Raw genomic sequence first — 21,237 nt, 5'->3', positions numbered from 1 at the left:
AATAATCAGTATTTGCTTGAAATGGTTAGTGAATAAGATTTCAGCTCATAATGTCCATCTCCTTTTATCTCATTTTGAATTTAATGGGTGGCGTGGGGTGGCCTTTTCTCATGCAGGATTTCAGCCGATCAGCTTTATAACTGCTACACACCTTGTAAATGGAGCTATTCTCCACAGGGGGTTGGAGATGGTGACTCTGCACATGCTCTTCTCCTTTGTTTTTAAATCACTCACATTTTGTTTCAGATGGGGTTTATGAGGCTTCCCTTTTGCTCTGGTAATGATTTGTTGTTCAATTGTGTCTCATCCGGCTATTATCTTCAAAGCGCCTTGAGATGCAGCACATGAAAGCTGCTCTCACAAGTGGTTTATGGAACGGAATGAGAATTCAGGTATCAACAGGCTGCGATTAATGGGCCTGCACTAAATAATCAGAGTGATCCTTCCTTCCTTGAAATCAGCAGCGGTGTCAGGCATCCAGGAATGGAAAACCTGCAAACAAATGTCGTACATGAGGTGGATATAAACCTTGCTGATGTCCAGGTCACACATTTCACCTGCCTTATAAGAGCTGATCGGTGACATTTGTCAACATATGAGATGAGAGCTGTAGGCAGTGAAATAACAGAGCCATTATCACCCACTGCAAATCAAAAGAAACTACAGTCATCTTCCAAAGGGGAAGATAGTGGAACCATGCCATCACTCCTGATTTTAACTGACATTGATTGGCAAGTGAAATTAAAGCCTCCTCAAGCCCTGCTGAAGCTAGGGTTAATCTACACTCTTGTTGTAAGACTAGGCGCAGGTGGCGCTGTGGTCTAAACTACTGAGCCTCTTGGGCTTGCTGATCAGAAGGTCAGCGGTTTGAATCTCCGCAATGGGGTGAGCTCCCTTTGCTCTGTCCCACCTTCTGCCAATCTAGCAGTTTGAAAGCACACCAGTGCAAGTAGATAAATAGGTACTACTGCAGCAGGAAGGTAAAATGCATTTCCGTGCGCTCTGGCTTCTGTCACGGTGTTCCGTTGCACCAGAAGCAGTCTAGTCATGCTGGCCACATGCAACCCCATAATCACTTTTGACTGGACTTAACCATCCAGGGGTCCTTTAACTTTACCTTTACATTTCCAACCCCCCCCCCCGACACTTGCGTATGCTGTTTGGGGCTGTTGAGAGTCATATTTGCTACCTGTATTTTAATGAACATTGGGAGACACAAGCATAATGTCCTGAACCCCTGGCCTACCTGGCAGTAAGTCAGTATGTCAAATTCCCAGTCCAGGGTCAATCCAGGTGTCCAAAGTCCAAAACAGAGCACCGTCCCACAGAGATCTGGAACATCCAATGTGAGAGTCAGGGACTGGGCAGGTGAGGAGGAGGAGGAGTGGAGACCAGGAAGCTTGCAGTCAGGGGCCAGATGATGGGAGTATGGAGCCAAAATTATATCATTCTACAAGGAGGTTCTTGGGCTCTTGTGCAGGTCTTAGCCTTTGTAGGAAGAATGGGAAGACCTGTTGCCTATGGGATTTGCTGGACTACAACTCTCATGAACTCAAAGCCACACACAGGTTCCCCATTTATCCATGAATTCAAAAACAGATGCCATGAAGTATAGCTGAATTTCTAAATTAGAGGTGTAGTGTCAATCTGGTATGTAAATCTTTCCCTGTCTGTAGACAATAACTAACGTGCAGAGAATATTTTTTTTTGCGGGGGGAGAGGGTTAGAGAGGAAAAAGCAATGGCACTCTGCACATGTGTAAAGGCACACTTTCCTAAGCACATGCTGTACAAGTCTTACGGTGATGAGAAAAGCAAGGTTGAAAATTGCAGCCCTACCAAGTCAAAGAATTATCAGCTGCCGCCCGTCCAAGTCATGAAAACATATAAATAAGGAATAGGGAATCTGTGGCCCTCCAGATCTTATCAGACTAGAACTCCCATCAGCCCTGGCCAGTATGGTCCATGAGGGTTGGTAGAAAAGCCTCAGTAAATTCAAGGAAATATAAAGTGTGTGGGGGACAGGCAAGAGAGTGTTTGAGATCTTGAGATGGTTTGTTTTTTTAATTGCCTGACATTTCTGGTGGGAGGGCTGTGTCTCAGTAATTCCCGTAGACCAGCCCCCATGGACCTGGACCCCACAAAGCTCAAATGTTGCCTCTCCCTTTATCAGCCCCCCCCCCAACTCTGGTCATCTGGCCAGGCCCAAATATGTGTTTCTAACATGTATGAAAACCAGAGTGAACAGAATCAGTGCCTTTACAGGTGTCATTTCCCTTCTTTACTGTCTCATTTCTTCCATTTGGTCTTTGATGATGCAGATTAACCTCTCCATTTTCTTTTGGAGTAATATATCTAATCCTGTGTTGTTGTTTTTATTTCTTTTGGATTGGATCCACAGTTCCCCTTCCTCTGATGGATGCCACTTTCTTTCCTGATGGGAATCTTCCTTGGATGTATGTGGTCCTTCTGATGAACAAGAAATGCTCCTTCCAACAGAGAAAGAGAACGTTTGGATCCAAGCCATCATATTTTGACTTGTTCTTACCAATTTTTTAAGCTGCCTTGAGGCTTGGATGAACAATTCATTGAATCGATTTAAATAAATACTTAAAATAAGAATTCAGGAAGAAAGGCAATACCATAATCAATCATTTTAAAGCTGGAAACATTTCTTTAATTAATTAACCACAAACATCCTTCTACTACTGATGTAACTGATTCTCTCAGCTTGCAATAAAATTGTGTATGCGGCTATGTGTTCTCAGAATAAAGGAGTTATTTGCAACATTTCAATAAGACTGCTCTTCTGTTTTCCAGGAGGATAGATTTGTCAGTCACTTACTAGGGTGCTCATTAGGAATTTGTGGTATCTCCCATACTGGTCAAAGGTGTACCAGTGCTTCAGCTACAGCATACTCTTTGAGCTCAGTATGGTGGGTTTCAATTGCTTGATGAACTCCTTGGTTTTGCCACAACAGGTAGGGAGTGTGGTCAAGGAGAGAAAAGGAAATGGGGTTGTGGTTCACTGAGATGTTGAAGGGACACTGTGTCACCTACCAGACATCAACGGCCAGCTCAAGTGGATGAAGAAGGAAATGACTTTTGGTTCCTAGAAGCTTCACTCATCTGACAGGAATAGAACAGGTAAGAAATGGAGCAAACTAGCGCTTCCCAGCTCACCTTTTGGTGAGTGGAAAAGGAAGGGCATGGACCAGTCAATCCTCTGATCCAGAAGCCAGAGTGAGGTTTCCTCAACAGGAAACAGAGGTGTTCATTCCATTGCCTCCCCTAGGGAAGGATATCCCCAGTGTTCAAGCAGGTCACTCCTAGCTTACTGCAAGACACTTGTGGTTAATTAATAAAAAGTTGGCTCTTTGGTCCATTGGTGTGTCTTATGCCAACTTTCAGGGGTATGGGGGAATTTATTCTTGTAGATCAAATATTACATATGTGCAGAACAGATGTCGGTCTGGCCCACAGGAAAATGTGGCATTTGAGGGTGCACCCTGGTGTGCCTTGCTCACCAATGCTATGAAACCCTAGAGACATCCAAAAGTGTCCAAAACCTGCAGACCGGGTGGTTTTGTGATCTTTCCTTGCAGTTCTAGTCTAATAGAAGCAGAAGTCCACACTTGCATCTTCTTGATCCTTCAGAAGCCATCACTCCTTGTCCTCCAGGTTGGACAGAGCCAAGACGGCATAATTCTGCAATTGTTTGCGCTCATCCAGGTTATACTGCAGCTTCTCCAGCAGCTCAAAGTAGCGGAAGAGGGCGTCACGGGGCCAAATGACCTGCTCGTCATTCTCAGCCTCGTATAGCCCTGGCAGGTTCTTGTGGACATATGTTTCCCAATCCAGAGGCCCAGCCTCGACTTCTGGTATGCTGTATATTGTGGATGGCCCCGTGCTCATTTTGTCCTGCCCCTGGGGTAAGCTGTACTTCTTTTCCAGCAGTTCCAGCTTAAATTTGTCAGCTTTCTGCTGAATCTCAATCTGCTTCATTTCTTCACTCAGTTCATTCCGAATGGTCTGGAAATTGGTGACCATGGTGGCCACCATGAGGTTTCTGAAGATGAATGCCCCAACAAGGAGCCACACGCAGATAAACAAGCCACTGATTGCTTTGTTTATCTCTGGGACCTTCCACGTGTCCTGCAGCAGAGCATACCAATGGTCCATGGTGAAGAGAATGAAGATGGTCACCAGTGAATTGGGCATGTCTTGAAAAAACCTGTTGTACTCTAGGTCATCCAGGTTTGAGCGAGTGTAGCCATCAAAGAAGAAAATGCCTGATACGGCAAAAATATAGAAGAAGAAGACGAGGAGCACCAGGATGAAGCTCATGGCTTTCATTGCTTTGAAGAGGGCCATAATGAGGATCCGGATTTGCCGGAGTCTAGGGAAGAGCTTTAAGCATCGCAGCACACGGCAAACCTGGAGGAAGTATGTGACAGCCTTGCTGTGTTTCTTTTCAACAAGGAGTATCAACTCAGGGATAAAGGATATGATGGTGACTGTGCAGTCAAAGACATTCCAGGAGTTCTTAAAATAATCCTGAAAGCTAACAGCCCAGTTCAGCCCAATTTCCACCAAAAAGATGAGGACAATGACCCAGATGATCACCTCCATTGCTATCTTCATTTTCACAAAGTGGTCCTCCAACTTATCCCTTATCTCTACTAAGATCATGAGGACCACCATGTTCAGGCAGATGAGGAAGATCATGAAGACTTTGAAGATTTGGCTGTTCAGGACTGAATAAGCCCACATGGCGACAGGGGGCCAGCGGCTGCAGCGCACACGGATACGGTTACGGCAGCGTATTTCTCGCGTGATCACGACATTCCGTTTGGGCGCAACATTGAAGCGCACCAGCTGGTGATGGTCTGTGAGCATTAGCTTCTTTAGCTTCCGGTGGTCCAAGAAATCTCGTATGTTATGGCGTGGAATAGCACTGCCTAGCCCCTGTAGATAGTCAATCAGATAGAAAGTGTAGATCAGCTTGGAGCGGATGGCATCTGCTCGGGGATGCAGTTCAAAGGGTACTTCATTTGTCTCTTTGGAAGCATGTGATGAGGGTGGCTGGTCCTCCATGACTCCTGCTGGCTCCTCCTGGTATGGCCCAACGAAGATTGGAAGGTTCTTCATACAGCATAATAGACACTCAGAAGTGACCTCACACCTGGAGCAGTCAGAGCATTCCACTAGCCTGATTCTATTAGTATGCCTAGGACTGCAGTTCTTAGGATCAATGCATGCAAGTTATATAATGGAATGCAGACATGAGCCAGTATATTGTCTAACCGCAGTGGTCCATGCACTGGTAACCTCGAGGCTTGATTATTGCAATGCACTTTATGTTGGCTACCCCTGTATCTGCTTCAGAACCTGCAGCTAGTGCAGAATGCAGTAGCCAAACTAATTACATGACTAAACTACTGGCAATATGTTGCTCCTCTCCTGTTGCCAGTTTCTTTTTCTGGACCAGGTTCAAGGTGTTTGTGTGAATTTCCAAAGCCCGAAACAGCCTAGGCGGAAAGGACCATCTGATCCCTTATGCTTCACCTCTGATGGGCACTTCTTGTAGTTCCCCACAGCCCTGAAGTTCAATTAGCCCTTGCTAGGGAATATTTATTGCGTGGACAGGCGGAGTCCCCAGATCCCGAGTGGTCCCCCCGTCATGTGGAATAACGACTCTAGACAACGTGCTATGGGATTAAATTGGCCACAACTTTATTAAATTTCAAATGTGGGTAGACCTTGGCTCAGGCATTGGGCGTTCTCCCTCCCTAGTCCCCAGCCGGGGACCTAGGGAGCATCAGGGTTATCCAGTGTGTGTGGGGGGGATGGGCCGGCTCTGGAGAACATATGTTCAAGCAGAGATAGCCGCCCCCGTTACGCCGCCGCAGGGGAGAGCAATGACGACCTTTCGACGTACGGCCAAAGCCTCCCTTCAAAAACCCCTTTAACGGGGAACCCTGGTATCGCCGCCGCAAAGAGGAAGATGGACTAAAGGATTCCGCCCAAGGCCTGATACCGCCAAAGTTGTGACGTTTTGCTACGGGAAAGGCGAAACCTGCCAATGCAGGGAAATTCCTTTCCGGCCCTTTAACAGCGACCTTATCGTAGCAGCGCCCGCATACCTGTGGAGACAGGTTAACCTGCAAAACCTATGAAAAAAAAAAAAAAAAGTTAACCTGCAAAAGAAGACATTAACTGAGGGTGGGTAGGGTGGGAGAAGCTCTGGAGCCAAGTGAGGATTAACAATTAAGATCCACCCTCTATTGTGTGGGCAGGTAATCCCTCCCCTTACCTGGCCTGGTTTCCCTGGCAACACTTCCCCCAGGTGGGATTGGACAACTCGCTGGGGTAGGCGGGGACCTCCAGGTATCCCACCTGGGGGAAGGCAAAGCCTATGCTGATGGGGCCACTCCAGATCCAGGGCTGCACGCGTCCACGCAAAAGGCGCCCCCCGTTTTAAGTGGGGAGCGGTCATTGCGTGGACAGGCGGAGTCCCCAGATCCCGAGTGGTCCCCCCGTCATGTGGAATAACGACTCTAGACAACGTGCTATGGGATTAAATTGGCCACAACTTTATTAAATTTCAAATGTGGGTAGACCTTGGCTCAGGCATTGGGCGTTCTCCCTCCCTAGTCCCCAGCCGGGGACCTAGGGAGCATCAGGGTTATCCAGTGTGTGTGGGGGGGATGGGCCGGCTCTGGAGAACATATGTTCAAGCAGAGATAGCCGCCCCCGTTACGCCGCCGCAGGGGAGAGCAATGACGACCTTTCGGCGTACGGCCAAAGCCTCCCTTCAAAAACCCCTTTAACGGGGAACCCTGGTATCGCCGCCGCAAAGAGGAAGATGGACTAAAGGATTCCGCCCAAGGCCTGATACCGCCACCCGAGACCGCAAAGATTGCGGTCTCGCCGCCAAGACTACCTACATCTGAAAAACCCCTTTGCCATCCTCCAACCAGTCAATCAGGCCATGCCTGATGTCGCTCAGCCAACGCTCGTTACCACGGTCCGATAGGTGCACGCCCTCGGGCCGGAATAGCTCCTTCATGTAGACTTTAATGTTGGGGTGTTTTGCGACCCGACCTCCGATGCGAGTGATTGCAGAGCGCACTGCCCTATTGATTTTTCCAATGGTGTAATTAAGTCTAGTGGGATTGATGTTGCCACGCCAATGCAAGCGTGGCAGAAGTTCAGACCAGAAAATCGTGATGTTGGGGTGAGCGGCATGTACGCTTTCCAGGTCCGCGATCGCTGTTTTAATCAGAATTATGCTTTTTTGCACGATCAAGTCATTTTCGCCAAGGTGGAGCACAACCGCGTTTGGCGGATGGCGGAACGCAAGTTCGTGACGCAACCGAGGGAGCAGGGCATCCCATCGCATTCCACGTTGGCCGAACCAAGAAATGGAGATCTTTGGCTGCAGACCCAGGTGTTCTCCGCCTGGACCAGTAGTGGCATGGATGGCCGCCCAATGCACTATGCTGTGGCCGAAGATCCACACATGTTTGGGGGTTGAGCCTGAAAGAAAGGATTATATGGTATCTGTCAGTGACTGCTGGTTGTTTCGAATATAGCCTTTGAAGGCAGCTGAACGCCACCGCCCCATTGTTTTTATGTGTTCTGCCGGGAGGCCGCTCGCAGCTGCCGAGGTTGCTGCACCAATACGAAATGAATGCCCGGAGAATTGTGCCGGGTCGCCTCCACAAGCATGGATGGCCTTACGCAATATTGAGACAAATTGGCAACGGGTCATGGGGCGGCCTGATGCATGAATGAGGAGGGGGCCTGGTCCAGGAGGACGTACCTTCAGGAATTTGCGTGTGTCCGCGACAGGGCATGGTCCAGTGTGTGGGGAGGAGGCTAGACTTAGCGTGGAACCCCTGCCTAGTTGATCGGTTTTGGACACTTGGATTTTGACTTGTATCATGCGTCTGTCAAGGTTGATATCAGCCAGAGACAAGCCCCTGCGATGAGGTGACAATGTGCCCCCTATGCACTCCCCGATACGGAGTGCACCAAAGAAGGCCAGGGAGAAGGCTGCCCTGAAGAGCCTGACCTCATAGTTGGACCAGCAAATACTGGGGAGCGCATCCCAGATCAGCTGGAGGATTTCTATGGTTACTGGCCTCCTCTTATCTGGAATGGGCGGGTGGGAGCGACGCCACCCTGCAATAAGCTTCCTTACGTGGAAAGTGTTACAGGGGTCTGGGAGCCAAAAACAGTTGCTTAAGTAGGAGTTAGCGGCCTTGTGCAGGCTGATGGTTTTAAGGGCCATGCCCCTACGCTTTAGGTGAACCAGATATTTTAGAACATCAGACTCCTTAGCTGTACGCCTGCGACGTAAGCCAAACTTATCTCTGAACCCCTCGAATTGGGACCATGCTCTGGTGTAGGACCGCAACGTTGATGGTGCAAGGGCGCTCAGAACTCCTGCTGTCACTTCTCCCGTCCAATTTCCCAGAGGTCCTCCGGAAAGGCTTCTGGGAGTTGATCGGCCTCGGGTGCTAGGTCGCGAAAGCGCTCCATCTGAAAGCGAGACAGGGCATCTGCGATGTCGTTATTGAGGCCCGGGATGAACCGCGCAGAAAAGGAGATGTTACTTTTCAGACATTCCAGCACGAAGAGACGGAGCACGCGAATTACCCTGTTGGATTTTGCGGATTGCTTCGCAATGATTCTTACCACCGCCTGGTTGTCCGACCAGAAGCACACCCTGGTGTCCTTGAGGAGGTGCCCCCAAACACGGAGAGCCACTAGGATTGGGAAGAACTCAAGGAAAGTTAAATCACGTGTAATGCCCTCCTCATGCCAAGATGTCGGCCAAGGCTGCGCGCACCAGTGACCCCTGGCATGCGATGGAACAGCCCATGGGCATAGCTTTGTCAAAGTACCATTGGTCCTGGAATTTGAAACCTAGCAACCAGAAGTCCCTGGGGTGGACTGGTAACAGACGGAAGGCCGATTCGATGTCACATTTTGCCATGAGCGCGCCCGGGCCACACTCCCTGACCAGCCTGATTGCGTGATCAAGAGATGCATATTTGACTGAGCATTGTTCTTGGGGAATGGCGTCATTTACTGACCCACCCTTTGGGTAAGAAAGGTTATGTATTAATCGAAACTCGCCTGGGGCCTTCTTAGGTACAATACCTAGTGGAGACACTATGAGGTTAGGAAATGGAGGTTCTGTGAAGGGACCTGCCACTCGCCCCAGCAAGCGTTCTTTGGTAATCTTCTTCTCGGCAATGTGTGGCATATCTCGGACAGACTTTTGGTTGGGGGGATTGGTGCATGAGGGGGTGCCTACCACTGGGATGCGGAAGCCTTCCTTAAAGCCCTCCTCAATGTATTTTGCTGCCTCTTTATTGGGGTACTGGTGTAACAAAGGCAGCATTGCTGATAGGGATATGGGTGAGGGGGCTAGGGAAAGGAGAGCACTATTTGCGGGCATTGTTTTTTGCTTTGCTGAGCGCCAGAGGAGCCTGAAGAGGCTCCGGCCTCTCTTTTGTCTTGAGATGCGCCTGCGCCTGATCCGCGGGAACCTCGAAAAAGCTTCTTCCCCCGAAAACATTTCATGGTGGGGTGAGATCCACTACAGCGCTCGCATTCATGAGCAAAGCGACATTTTTCTCTGAAGCAGGAGCCGTTGTTATACTCCCAGCAAGATCTCTTGGGGGCCTTGGATTGATATTTGGACTGCTTCACATTGTCGGGCCCTTTCTTGAAGAGCGGCGACACCAACTCAGACCACACGTCATCATCTTTGATATCCCATCTAACTGTGTCGTCCACTGCCGCCCGTTCCCTGAATGCCTGGTCATAGGCGAGTGCCGCCTCCCCCCCAGACATGGCTTCAGCCTTTAGGATGATGAGTAGGTAGTTGGTCAGGTGCCAACCCCTGTCAGGGTAACTAGCGACTATAATACCCATGTAAGTGGTGTATGCAGTGAGCCAATTACGAAAGGTACGCTCAACACTCACTTTTTTATCTTTTTTCCTCTGCTCGGCGGATTTAGATTTTAGGGCTGTCGAAGCGGCAGGGGATAGCAGATCAAACAAATCCACGAACTCCCCATTAAGGATGCGTTCCCGCAACTTCTCGCGCAGGCGAATGCCTGGGGGCTGGTCGGTTCTTTTGTGGTTGGATTTCCTAATTCTACCTCTGGAGTCAATGCCCTCCTCCCCGCAAGGCGCGATAGCACCATGTTCACGCCTGTGCCTCCGGTTGCGGCGCCGCCAGACCCAGTGCGGCAGCCCTGGGGCGTCGGGGCCTGTAACCCAATAGCCTTTGATGCTCCCCCCCTGTTCACTATCAGTGGAGCTGGACCTACCTGAGGAACTAGATGATCCAGACGAGTCCCTCTTGGACTTGTGGCCCCTCCTCCTGGACTTGTGGTGCTTCCTCCCGCGATGACGCGATCTGCGCGACTCAGGGCTCTTGTCACTCTTGTACCTGTCTGAGAAGCTGGAACGGGGGGACCTACCTCTGCGCCAGGTGGATGCGGATGATGAGCGTGATCCCCCTTCCTGAGCACGGCGGTCAGCGGAGCTGTTACTGCGTCCTCGCCTGCGTCTGTGAGGTGACACAGAGCGCCCTCTGCGCGAATCCCGCCGCTCAAGACGGCGCCTCAGCCGGGCAATGGTCCTATCCCTACTGTCACCACGCGCCGAGTGCGAGAGACTGCTACTAAGGGAGGAGCGGGTAGAGGAGGAGCTCTCTGTACGTCTCGGCTTGGCGGCCGACCCCTTGCTGGCGTGGCTTGCCAAGGCTAGTGGGCTTATGGACCCAGAAGGCCCTCTAGGTGCCGCTGCCCTCTTGGGCGCGGTCTTTCTGGGCTTGGCCTGCTCCTCCCTGGTCGGACGCGCCTTCCGCTGTCCAGTCGCCTGTCTCTGGGCAGGCTTGGTGGGTGCGCCCCTTACAGTGCCCCTTCTGGTGCGGGGAGGAGAAGCAGCCTGACGCTTTGGCGGCATGGTGTGGGGCTGATAGAGTGGGGTATGCTAGGGAATCCGGAAAACAAGGGGGGGGCAATGATTGGTAGGAAATGCCCGCTATCAATTTGCAAAAACACACTAGTGATAAAGGTAATGGTACAGATAATGGGAGGGGAGGACATAAGGCAAGAACTGAGTCACAGCAGGAATCGCTACTGAAGGCTGCAAAATAAAACAAGCAATAGTTTAGAAATTACTGCACAGATTTCAGTTGAGGTCCATTGGCGGTCTCCCCTCGACGATAATGAGCACGATGCCTGCTGTCCGCTGCACCTGCTGGCAAGTCATGGTGGCGATATGTAAAACCAATACGTACCTAATGAGGCTATAGGTGTGCCTGAGGACCACCGAGGCATGACCGCTGCCACGCGGCCAGATCCAGGATGGCCGCCGCCATGTGGCCACCCCCAAGCAGGCCCTGCACGCCCCCAGCAGAGACCAGTCCTACAGTGGGTTGGCAGGGCCCCGTGATGTGGTTCCACCCCCCGCCACACAGTTTGAGGGGGGGTGGGGCAAGCAGGGACCCACACTGTCCCCCGGGGCCGACTCAGGGGGGGTAAACCCGCCGGCTGCAGAGATCCCCCCTGCTGCCCAGGGGAGGTTCAGAGTTGCCAGCGGCCTCTGCAGCCGGGGGAGGCAGGATCGGGGGGCGGCAGGAAGGCCCCCGACGCCCGGGGGAGGCTCCGGGGCCGCCCAAGGCCCGATTAGGCCTCGGAGCCTCCCGAGGCCCAGCCAGGCCTCTCTGAGGCCCAGCTAGGCCCCCGGAGCCGGGGGGAGGCCACACGGCGCGGCCTGCGCCCCCCCCCACAATCGCGGGGGCGGCAGGAAGGCCCCCGCCACCCAGGGGAGGCTCCAGGGCCGCCCAAGGCCCGATTAGGCCGCGGAGCCTCCCGAGGCCCAGCCAGGCCTCTCTGAGGCCCAGCTAGGCCTCTGGAGCCGGGGGGAGGCCACACGGCGCGGCCTGCGCCCCCCGGCAATTGCGGGGGCGGCAGGAAGGCCCCCGCCACCCAGGGGAGGCTCCGGGGCCGCCCAAGGCCCGATTAGGCCGCGGAGCCTCCCGAGGCCCAGCCAGGCCTCTCTGAGGCCCAGCTAGGCCTCTGGAGCCGGGGGGAGGCCACACGGCGCGGCCTGCGCCCCCCGGCAATTGCGGGGGCGGCAGGAAGGCCCCCGCCGCCCAGGGGAGGCTCCGGGGCCGCCCAAGGCCCGATTAGGCCGCGGAGCCTCCCGAGGCCCAGCCAGGCCTCTCTGAGGCCCAGCTAGGCCCCCGGAGCTGGGGGGAGGCCACACGGCGCGGCCTGCGCCCCCCGGCAATTGCGGGGGCGGCAGGAAGGCCCCCGCCGCCCAGGGGAGGCTCCGGGGCCGCCCAAGGCCCGATTAGGCCGCGGAGCCTCCCGAGGCCCAGCCAGGCCTCTCTGAGGCCCAGCTAGGCCTCTGGAGCCGGGGGGAGGCCACACGGCGCGGCCTGCGCCCCCCGGCAATTGCGGGGGCGGCAGGAAGGCCCCCGCCGCCCAGGGGAGGCTCCGGGGCCGCCCAAGGCCCGATTAGGCCGCGGAGCCTCCCGAGGCCCAGCCAGGCCTCTCTGAGGCCCAGCTAGGCCCCCGGAGCTGGGGGGAGGCCACACGGCGCGGCCTGCGCCCCCCGGCAATTGCGGGGGCGGCAGGAAGGCCCCCGCCGCCCAGGGGAGGCTCCGGGGCCGCCCAAGGCCCGATTAGGCCGCGGAGCCTCCCGAGGCCCAGCCAGGCCTCTCTGAGGCCCAGCTAGGCCTCTGGAGCCGGGGGGAGGCCACACGGCGCGGCCTGCGCCCCCCGGCAATTGCGGGGGCGGCAGGAAGGCCCCCGCCGCCCAGGGGAGGCTCCGGGGCCGCCCAAGGCCCGATTAGGCCTCGGAGCCTCCCGAGGCCCAGCCAGGCCTCTCTGAGGCCCAGCTAGGCCCCCGGAGCTGGGGGGAGGCCACACGGCGCGGCCTGCGCCCCCCCCCACAATCGCGGGGGCGGCAGGAAGGCCCCCACCGCCCAGGGGAGGCTCCGGGGCTGCCCAAGGCCCGATTAGGCCGCGGAGCCTCCCGAGGCCCAGCCAGGCCTCTCTGAGGCCCAGCTAGGCCTCTGGAGCCGGGGGGAGGCCACACGGCGCGGCCTGCGCCCCCCCGGCAATCGCGGGGGCGGCAGGAAGGCCCCCGCCGCCCAGGGGAGGTTCCGGGGGGAGCAAGGAAGTCCAGCGACGTCCTTCCAGGAGAAGCTCTGGAGCCAAGTGAGGATTAACAATTAAGATCCACCCTCTATTGTGTGGGCAGGTAATCCCTCCCCTTACCTGGCCTGGTTTCCCTGGCAACACTTCCCCCAGGTGGGATTGGACAACTCGCTGGGGTAGGCGGGGACCTCCAGGTATCCCACCTGGGGGAAGGCAAAGCCTATGCTGATGGGGCCACTCCAGATCCAGGGCTGCACGCGTCCACGCAAAAGGCGCCCCCCGTTTTAAGTGGGGAGCGGTCATTGTGGCAGATCCTGACCTGTGACAGAGCTTGACCTGTGGAGCCTAGACGTCTGGCAGGAACCTTCCCTGCCTTCTTTCAGATGCCTTCTACAGAGCTGTTCTACAATGAAACGCACAACATACATACATACATACATACTGTTATTCATATGCAACCTTTCCATAATTAAAACCATGCTCAAGGCCGCTTACAATGTGAAAAAAAAATACATAATTACAATTATAATGAAAGTGGTCACAAACAACATAAATAATAAAACACCAAAAGTTTGCAACCAAATTGGGGGGGGGGGGGAATCCACATAAATCATAATATCATCCAAAATAAAGATACAAAAATAAATGTCAATAACAGCAGCAACCATCCTCCACCAATCTACCTAAACAATTCACCAGCCAAAGAATCTATTCTGCAGCCTCATCTTTTGTAGTTGGAGTCAGTCAGGGCTCTGCCCTCTTAGCCCAGGTGGGAAAAGGCTTGCAAGGCAAGGAGGAGGAGGAGGAGGAGGAGGAGGAGGAGGAGGAGGAGGAGGAGGAGTTTGAATTTGATATCCCGCTTTATCACTGCCCTAAGGATTCTCTTTTTTAAAAAAAATAATATTTATTAAAGTTTTGAAAGTTACAGAAAAAAGAAAGAAAAAAAATTAAACATAACAAAACCATACAATACAATACAAAGACAAAAATACTACATATACATAACAAAAATAAAAAAAATTAAAAAAACAAAAAACACACACATCCAATACTTTCAATGTTATTAACTTTCTTTTACTTGTTTCAGCGACCTCCTCACACCTCCCTTTTTTGTATTCCACTTCAATTAATTGTTTCAGCAAATCCTTTCTATCTTCCTCAATTTTCTGTCCTATCATTTAACTTAACAAATTCTAACATTATTTTTTCCTTTAATCCATTTACAATCTATTGTACTTAATTCTTTAGAACATTTCTGCTAAAGCCATGTAACTTCACTCCAACATCTTTCTAACATTCCTTAATTTTACAATATTTCTGTAGATAATCTTTAAATTTCTTTCAATCTTCTTCCACCATCTCTTCTCCCTGGTCTCGGATTCTGCCAGTCATTTCCGCCAATTCCATGTAGTCCATCAACTTCAACTGCCACTCTTCCCGGGTGGGTAAATCTTGAGTCTTCCAATACTTTGCGATGAGTATTCTTGCTGCTGTTGTTGCATACATAAAAAATGTTCTGTCCTTCTTTGGCAGCAATTGGCCGACCATGCCCAGGAGAAAGGCCTCTGGTTTCTTCAGGAAGGTATATTAAAATACCTTTTTCATTTCATTATAAATCATCTCCCAGAATGTCTTAATCCTTGGGCATGTCCACCAAAGGTGAAAGAATGTACCTTCAGTCTCATTACATTTCCAACATTTGTTTTCGGGCAAATGATAATTTTTTGCAAGCTTGACTGGTGTCATGTACCACCTGTAAATCATTTTGATTAAATTCTCTCTTAGGGCATTACATGCCGTAAATTTCATACCTGTGGTCCATAACTGTTCCCAGTCAGCCATCATAATGTTATGTCCAACATCTTGTGCCCATTTAATCATAGCAGATTTCACCATTTCATCCTGAGTGTTCCATTTCAACAGCAAGTTATACATTCTTGACAAGTTATTAGTTTTGGGATCTAAGAGTTCTGTTTCCAATTTTGATTTTTCCACCTGGAAGCCCAGTTTTTTATCTGTGTTATATACCTCCATTATTTGGTAGTAATGGAGCCAATCTCGCACTCTATTTTTTAATTTTTCAAATCTCTGCAATTTTATTCTTTCTCCATCTTGTTCCAAAATTTCCCAATATTTCGGCCATTTGGCCTCCATATTGAGTTTTTTCTGAGCCTTCGCTTCCATTGGTGACAACCATCTTGGGGTTTTACTTTCTAACAGATCCTTTGCCCTAAGGATTCTCAAAGCGGCTAACAATCTCCTTTTCCCTTCCTCCCCCACAACAAACACTCTTTGAGGTGAATGAGGCTGAGAGACTTCAGAGAACTGTGACTAGCCCAAAGTCACCCAGCACCTGCATGTGGAAGAGCAGGGAATCAAACCTGGTTCAACAGATTACAAGTCCACCGCTCTTAACCACTACACCACACTGGCAGGTCTTTCAGGTCTCATAGCCAAGATGCTCTACTTCAGAAGGTGGGGTACCTTCATTGGAGGTTTTTAAGCAGAGGTTTTTAAAAAAACAAAAAACAAAACTTTCAGGACCAGTGTTATATGGTCTCAGCGGCTGCCGTCAGTCATCAGTCTAGCTGCCACGTTCTGGATTAATTGTAGTTTACGGGTCACCTTCAAAGGTAGTCCCATGTAGAGCGCATTGCAGTAGTCCAAGCAAGAGTAACCAGAGCATGCACCAGTCTGGCGAGACAGTCCACGGGCAAGTAGGGTCTCAGCCTGCGTACCAGATGGAGCTGGTAAACAGCTGCCCTGGATACAGAATTGACCTGTGCCTCCATGGACAGCTGTGATTCCAAAATGACTCCCAGGCTGTGCACCTGGTCCTTCAGGGGCACAGTTACCCCATTCAGGACCAGGGAGTCCTCCACGCCAGCCTGTCCCCTGTCCCCCAAGAACAGTACTTCTGTCTTGTCAGGATTCAATCCATTAGCCACCATCCATCCTCCAACTGCCTTTAGACACTCATACAGGACCTTCACTTCCTTCACTGGTTCCAATTTGAAAGAGAGGTAGAGCTGGGTATCATCTGCATACTGATGAACACCCAGCCCAAACCCCCTGATGATCTCTCCCAGCGGCTGCATGTAGATGTTGAAAAGCATGGGGGCCAGAAACCCTGAGGGACCCCTCAAGTGAGAGCCCAGGGGTGTGAACACTCATCCCCCACCACCACTTTCTGAACACAGCCCAGGAGGGAGGAGCAGAACCACTGTATAACAGTGCACCCCGTTCCCAGCCCCTTTAGACGGTCCAGAAGGATGTTATGGCCGATGGTATTCAAAAGCCGCTGAGAGATCCAACAGAACTAGGAAACAGCTCTCACCTTTGTCCCTAGCCTGCCGGAGATCATCAACCAGTGCGACCAAGGCAGTTTCAGTCCCATGGTGAGGCCTGAATCCATAGTGGAGTCTATCTCTCTTTTCTTTTTTTTAATAATATTTATTAAAGTTTCAAAAAAGTTACAAGAATAAGAAAAAATAGGGAAAAAAAGAAAAAATACAAAATACAGAAAAGTAAAAACAATTAAAAACAAATCAACCTTTCCATATCTTGTCTTTCATTTACTTCTTTCCCTGACCTCCTCACACCTCCCTTTTTTGTATTCTAGTTCAATTAGTTATTTCAGCAAATCCTTTCCATTTTTACTTTTATCTTAATAATTTATCTTAATATATTATAACTTTACATTCTCACCTATTAACAATCCATTTTACATACCCCTTTGTAACATTACTGCTAAAGCCACATAACTTCATTCCAGCATCCTTCTAACATTCCTTAATTTTACAATGTTTCTGTAGATAGACTTTAAATTTCTTCCAATCTTCTTCTACCGACTCTTCTCCCAGGTCTCGGATTTTGCCAGTCATTTCCGCCAGTTCCATGTACTCCATCACCTTCATCTGCCATTCTTCCCGGGTGGGTAGATCTTGTGTCTTCCAATACTTTGCGATGAGTATTCTTGCTGCTGTTGTGGCATACATAAAAAAAGTTCTATCCTTCTTTGACACCAATTGGCCGACCAAGCCCAGGAGAAAGGCCTCTAGTTTCTTCAGAAAGGTATATTTAAATACCTATTTCATTTCATTATAAATCATCTCCCAGAAAGCCTTAATCCTTGGGCACGTCCACCAAAGGTGAAAGAATGTACCTTCAGTCTCTTTACATTTCCAGCATTTATTATCAGGCAAATGATATATTTTTGCAAGCTTGACTGGTGTCATGTACCACCTGTATATCATTTTCATAATATTCTCTCTTAAGGCATTGCATGCCATGAACTTCATACCTGTGGTCCATAACTGTTCCCAGTCAGCCAGCATAATGTTGTGTTCCACATCTTGTGCCCATTTAATCATAGCAGATTTCACCATTTCATCCTGAGCGTTCCATTTCAACAGCAAGTTATACATTCTTGACAAGTTATTAGTTTTGGGATCTAAGAGTTCTGTTTCCAATTTTGATTTTTCCACCTGGAAGCCCAGTTTTTTATCTGTGTTATATACCTCCATTATTTGGTAGTAATGGAGCCAATCTCCATCTGCAATTTTATTCTGTCTCCATCTTGTTCCAAAATTTCCCAATATTTCGGCCATTTGGCCTCCATATTGAGTTTTTTCTGAGCCTTCGCTTCCATTGGTGACAACCATCTTGGGGTTTTACCTTCTAACAGATCCTTTGCCCTAAGGATTCTCAAAGTGGCTAACAATCTCCTTTTCCCTTCCTCCCCCACAACAAACACTCTTTGAGGTGAATGAGGCTGAGAGACTTCAGAGAACTGTGACTAGCCCAAAGTCACCCAGCACCTGCATGTGGAAGAGCAGGGAATCAAACCTGGTTCAACAGATTACAAGTCCACCGCTCTTAACCACTACACCACACTGGCAGGTCTTTCAGGTCTCATAGCCAAGATGCTCTACTTCAGAAAGTGGGGTACCTTCATTGGAGGTTTTTAAGCAGAGGTTTTTAAAAAAACAAAAAACAAAACTTTCAGGACCAGTGTTATATGGTCTCAGCGGCTGCCGTCAGTCATCAGTCTAGCTGCCACGTTGATTTTTCCACCTGGAAGCCAATTTTCTTGTCCAAATTGTATGCCTCCATTATTTGATAATAATGAAGCCAATCTCGCACTTTGTCTTTTAGTTTTTCAAAGCTCTGCAATTTCAATTTATCTCCCTCTTGTTCCAAAATTTCCCAATATTTCGGCCCAATATTTCGGCCATTTGGCCTCCATATTGAGCTTTTTCTGAGCCTTCGCTTCCATCGGTGACAACCACCTTGGGGTTTTATTTTCAAGTAGGTCTTTATATCTTGTCCAGACATTAAACAATGCTTTCCTGACAATATGGTTTTTAAATGCTTTATGTGCTTTGACCTTGTCATACCACAGATATGCATGCCACCCAAATACATTGTTGAAACCTGAAGTCTATCTCTTACCGAATCTGAGCGACTTTATCGGCAAAAAACTTTGCAGAATCATTGCGGGAGATCATGTGGCCACTACTGGGCCCCGATGGAGCAGGTGGTTCCACTAAATTGTGAACCACCTGAAAGAGTCTCCTGCTGCTGTTTTCTGCAGATGCAATAGAGGCGGTGAAGAAAGGCTTCTTCGCCGTTGCTATCGCCTCTTGGTAGGCTCAACATTGAGCTCTAACCCATGTCCGGTCAGCTTCAGGATGAGTTATCCGCCACCAGCGCTCTAGCCGTCTCAGTGATTGTTTCATTGCCCTCAGATCCGTGGAAAACCACGGGGCTGTATAGGGAAGCTTTTTAGTGTTTAATGTTAAGTTTTTATATATGTTGGAAGCTGCCCAGAGTGGCTGGGGAAGCCTAGTCAGATGGGTGAGGTATAAATAATAAAGTTATTATTGTTGTTGTTGTGGAACAGGACATCCCTATTTCCATCAGAGAAATGTTGGAGGGTATAGAGAAGGCTTCTAGTATCATTTGAATGTGACTGAGAAGCTCTCCTGCAGAATGCAGTTAAATAAGGGCTAAAGAAGTCTTATAATGGAATTGGCATGTGAAATAGTGTCTGTGTGTCATGAGTGGTCTAATAAAGGCTTTCTGTGAACCCAAAGAGCTCTTCCATGGAGGATGCCTGGTGCAACTCTACATGACTGCCTGCTCTCCTCTGGGCTCTTTATGGGGCAGACCTCGCTATGTCACTGCAAGAGCCACTGTTCTGGGTGTGCCTGCTAACTAGAAGGAGGCAAGTTTATCTTTCACTCACTTCACTGCAGAGTTGCAGCAGAATAACTAGATCTCTAAGTCAAAACAAAACAAATTCCTTCCAGTAGCACCTTAAAGACCAACTAAGTCAGTTCTTGGTATGAGCTTTCGTGTGCATGCACACTTCTTCAGATACGTGTGCATGCACACGAAAGCTCATACCAAGAACTGACTTAGTTGGTCTTTAAGGTGCTACTGGAAGGAATTTGTTTTGTTTTGACTATGGCAGACCAACACGGCTACCTATCTGTAACTAGATCTCTAAGGAGAGCATTGAGTCTCTGGATGAGTCATTGGTCTGAGCATGCCTCTTCAAAAGACGAAAACATGTCCAGAACCAGCCACTCATGCAGAAACAAAGAAAAAATAGAGGTCTACTGGAGGCAAGTGATTCTCATACAGTTTAGAAAACAGGTCAGAGTATTTTTAAATGTGGCAAACTATCAGAAATCATGGCCTAGGTGGGTCTTCTTCAACTTTGGATCCCCAACTCCAATCATCCCTGACCAGACCCTCCAAGTGTCCCTATTTTCCAGTGATGTCCCTGATTTGAAGAAGCCATCCCAGTTTCTCATTTGATCCCAGAATGTCCCGCTTTTCCTTAGGATGTCCCTATTTTCATTGGAAAAATGATGGAGGGTATGGAGTTATCCAACCCCTGAGCCATCTTAAGGCAATCCTATATAGGGAAGGTTTTTTTTAACGTTTAATGTTTTATTATGTTGTTGTTTTTATGTTGGAAGCTGCCCAGAGTGCTGGGGCAACCCAGTAAGATGTGTGGGATAAAAATAGTAAAATTATCATTGTGGAATGGTGCGTCCCTATTTTCATCGGAGAAATGTTGGAAGGTGTTATGTACTGGGAAACCCAGCCAGATGGGCAGGGTACAAATAATAAATTATTATTATTATTATTATTATTATTATTATTATTATTATTATTACTGAGTTGAATAGGATCCAAAATGCAGCTGTCTCTTTTGGTCCTAGAACAATAGGATTCAGAATGCAGCAGTCTGATTGGTCTGCAGGAGCCACCCAATCCAACTCCAGGTGGAAGTGAATCCGCAAGCTGATTGGCCTACAGGAGAATCCCAAAATTAACCAATCATGTGGGGCCAGTTGTGTAATAATGTATATAAAGCAGATATTTTGGGGGGAACTTCCATTCCTCACTACTATGAGCTGAATAAAGAGCATGAAATCCACACTCGACTCCAAGTATATTTCAGAAGGTATGCCTGATTATTGACTAAGCTAGCTGGGGTTGATGGGAGCTACAGGCCAACAGCACTGGAGAACACAGGTTTGAAAACCCTCTCCTTGATTTTGTTGTCGTTGTTGTTTAGTCGTTTAGTCTTTGTCACCCCATGAACCAGAGCACGCCAGGCACTCCTGTCTTCCACTGCCTCCCACAGTTTGGTCAAACTCATGCTGGTAGCTTCGAGAACACTGTCCAACCATCTCGTCCTCTGTAGTCCCCTTCTCCTTGTACCCTCAGTCTTTCCCAACATCAGGGTCTTTTCCAGGCAGTCTTCTCTTCTCATGAGGTGGCCAAAGTATTGGAGCCTCAGCTTCAGGATCTGTCCTTCCAGGGAGCACTCAGGGCTGATTTCCTTCAGAATGGAGAGGTTTGATCTTCTTGCCGTCCATGGACTCTCAAGAGTCTCCTCCAGCACCATAATTCAAAAGCATCAATTCTTCAGCAATCAGCCTTCTTTATGGTCCAGCTCTCAATACTTCCTTTCAAAGATTGAGTGTGGAATTTGATGCAGCTGCAGCACAGGG

At 49.6% G+C, this 21,237-nt stretch overlaps 1 pseudogene across 1 annotated transcript; it reads right to left on the bottom strand.

Annotated features, from left to right (window-relative positions):
• Positions 1 to 2,650: 2,650 nt before the first annotated feature.
• Positions 2,651 to 5,159, bottom strand: LOC309348564 (cation channel sperm-associated protein 2 pseudogene; annotated as a pseudogene). Its single transcript has one exon. The product of its transcript is annotated as a cation channel sperm-associated protein 2 pseudogene (transcript).
• Positions 5,160 to 21,237: the final 16,078 nt, after the last annotated feature.

This window comes from Podarcis erhardii, assembly GCF_964252035.2.
Source record: "Podarcis erhardii genome assembly, chromosome: 8".
Lineage (NCBI taxonomy): Eukaryota > Metazoa > Chordata > Lepidosauria > Squamata > Lacertidae > Podarcis > Podarcis erhardii.
Note: the sequence above shows the minus strand (reverse complement) of the source record. Positions and strands in the feature narration are given on the sequence as shown.